The sequence below is a fragment of the Meleagris gallopavo genome, chromosome 5 (assembly GCF_000146605.3).
Source record: "Meleagris gallopavo isolate NT-WF06-2002-E0010 breed Aviagen turkey brand Nicholas breeding stock chromosome 5, Turkey_5.1, whole genome shotgun sequence".
NCBI classification, from domain to species: domain Eukaryota; kingdom Metazoa; phylum Chordata; class Aves; order Galliformes; family Phasianidae; genus Meleagris; species Meleagris gallopavo.
The window spans coordinates 7,081,978-7,084,844 of record NC_015015.2 but is presented as its reverse complement, the minus strand read 5'-3'; positions in this window follow the sequence as shown (position 1 = coordinate 7,084,844).

The window sequence follows — 2,867 nt, the reverse complement described above, 5'->3', positions numbered from 1 at the left end:
ACTTTGTAACGAATGCAGCTAAGTTCTATTTGGCTTGGTTTTACTTCAAATACTGTGGCTTGATTTTAGATATATTGGAATGGAAAAATCTACACACAGCCACTTCTGTAGCTATGCCAGCATAAGCACAAAGCTATTCTTTGTCACTTGGGGCTTAAATCAGAAACATCCAAGCCAATAAGGGAAAACCAAGAAGGTTTCTGTCCTGTTTGTGATATCATATGCTTTAAAATTCTGAATAGAAGTGTTTTCTGTGTTATGCTATGGACCTGATCCAGAGACAACAGCCGGTAAGATATCTTCTTAATAAGACCCAAAAAGCAAAGTTCAAGTGGGTCTCATGGATATCTTACGAATGAATTGGGGTCTGTGAGTCTGGGTACACGTTACACCACAGCATAGAACCAGGATGGGCTCACAAATAAAACTCACGCTGCTCATTGCTGCACTTTTCCTTTTGCTGAAATCAGCCTTCCTCGAGGCCAGCTAAAAGGACAAATGAAACTGGAACATAATTCAGTACTTATTCTGAGCCTGCCATGAGGTGTGCCACATACAGACTCTGTCTGCAGCACATAAGTTCTGAACAGTGCTGTGCTCACTGCTGCAGAAGCAACTGCACATGCTGAAAGAAGAGAATATAGATAAATAAGGATCTCCCCACAGAAGATACTCTGTGCTTTATTTCAGATTAGTGTGTACATTCACCATTCCTCTTTTTTTTCACAGCTTAAATGATAATACCTAAATTACTCCTCACAGTGAAATCAGAACTTTTTATGTTATTAACCTGTACTTTTAGGAAAGAGCTTGCATTGGTTTCTTATTTTAGACCTTGCTTAGGCTCTGCCTACTACATTTCAAAGGAGTCCTCTTGCTTTGATGTCCTGCTCTCTACCCAGATTGCCAGAAGGCTTTCAGTTGCAAATGCAGGTGTTTCCAAATGTTAGATGTGGCATATTATTCATCAAGTAAATCAAAAAAGGTATTAGTAGGACACTTAATTTACATAGGGGACAAAATAAGAATAATTGGCGAGGTACCACAAGATACATGAAGATGGTGAGATGCATTTTGCAGTGGATGGCAGAAGTTTCCATCTATATTACTGCTTTCCATGTTTTTGTATATTCAGAATTCAACATTTAAAGCACTGTTTTTCCAAGAGATTACATTGCCCATCATGTTGGTGTATGCAACTAAGTATGGCTTTTGAGAAGTACAGTTTTCTTTACAGATAGCATCTGGAAATCATCACTGCTTAAAAAGAATATTTTTTGCATGCTGGTATTTTTTCCTAATTTTTGTCTAGCATGAAGGAAACAGTCCCCTGCAAAGGCCAGCTCTTTGCTGAGCTGCTGAGTTATCACAAATGTGAGTGATCAGGTCTGCCTTCCAAGGGCAGTTCTGAGGCTTGTGGGACAGCAAAATGAATGCCTCAGTCATTCTCCCGTCGTTTAACTCTTGCACTGTCACCCAGTTCGCTCTGTGCACCGTGTATTCAAAGCAGAGGGACATCCAATGGAGCCTGGTGAGCTGGGACCTTGCTCGGAGGTAGAAATGTGCAGTGTTTCTGCCAGATGCAGAGGGCTTTCTGCTCAGCTCACCTGCTGCATCCACAGGGGCAGAGTACTGCTGGTAAGAAAGAGCCAGAGCTGCTAGATAGATAGGCAGCAAAAAAGCAAGTGGCCTGAGATGGCAAGGTGAGGGAGAATCACTGTGGGGGAGGATTAAGAGGAAGACTGAGAACATAAGATGACACTACAAAAGGAGACAAGAAAGCAAATTATCTTTCCTTCTGGTTCTGTTTGCACAGTTTTCCTGATATCTCTTCTCTGTATCAGCTCTCACTGGAGGGAAGCTATCTCCTGCTCACCCCCATCCTCTAGGACACCCTGATGGGCCTGCATTTTTGAACATCTAGAAACCTTGTGCATTTTGTATTTGTTAATACAAATGTGGATTCAGGCTATTTGAATTACAGTAAGCGCTTCTATGATTCATACAGCTCAAAGGTTCAGAGGGAGCTTTTGATATGTGATAGATGCACTAGCTCATTTATCAGATTTTGCACTTAGAGCTTTTTGAATGTGGATAATCTAATCATCAGTCTTGAGAGCTTTTGAGACTGAAAACAGGAAACTGTTCCTTTCTAGGAGAGTTTCTCCTTCCCTCTTTTCTTTCTTTTCTACAGGAGCCCTAGTCAATGGGCACGCTTAAAAAGCACACAGCGTAGCACTGAGAGATGGGCACTTCAGTTGGTAGCACTGAAGGCCGTTGTTTTACATTGGCAGGCTGTGCCCGATGGGAGCTGAGATCTGTCAAAGCCAGTGTTCAGCACTGGTCAAGAAGTAGTGAATCATCTTAACCACATGGATGCGCGAGAATTCTTTCTTAATGGCAGATCTCATTTAGACCTCCGGGAAACGTTTAATTCCTGTCTCTAACTTTTAGACAAAATAACTTTCCAAATGCTCAGGAGACCAAATGACGAAATACCACTTCTGGTGCCTGCTAAGCATCCTTTGATGCCTCTTGGTTTTCGGGCCGTGGTCACACTGAGGTTCTCCTCTCTTTGCCTTTCAGAGGCACCCCGGGAGCCGCACCAAACTCGGGCGCTGTTTCTGTAAGGGCACAGCCAGCAGCGGAGCGAGGGGAGGAGAGCAGCCGCGAGGCGCCCGGCCCGCACACCCGGTTCCCTCCTCAGCGGCAGCGCTCAGCCGCTCGGACCGCGGCTCCTCAGCCATTTTGGGCCGATGCGCCGGGCTGGCAGGCGCTGCCGGCAGGGCTCGGCCGAGAGATGCCGAGCTCAGGCCGGGTTCCGCGCGCCCCATTCACGCCCCCGTGCCTCACGCCGCCGCCCGCAC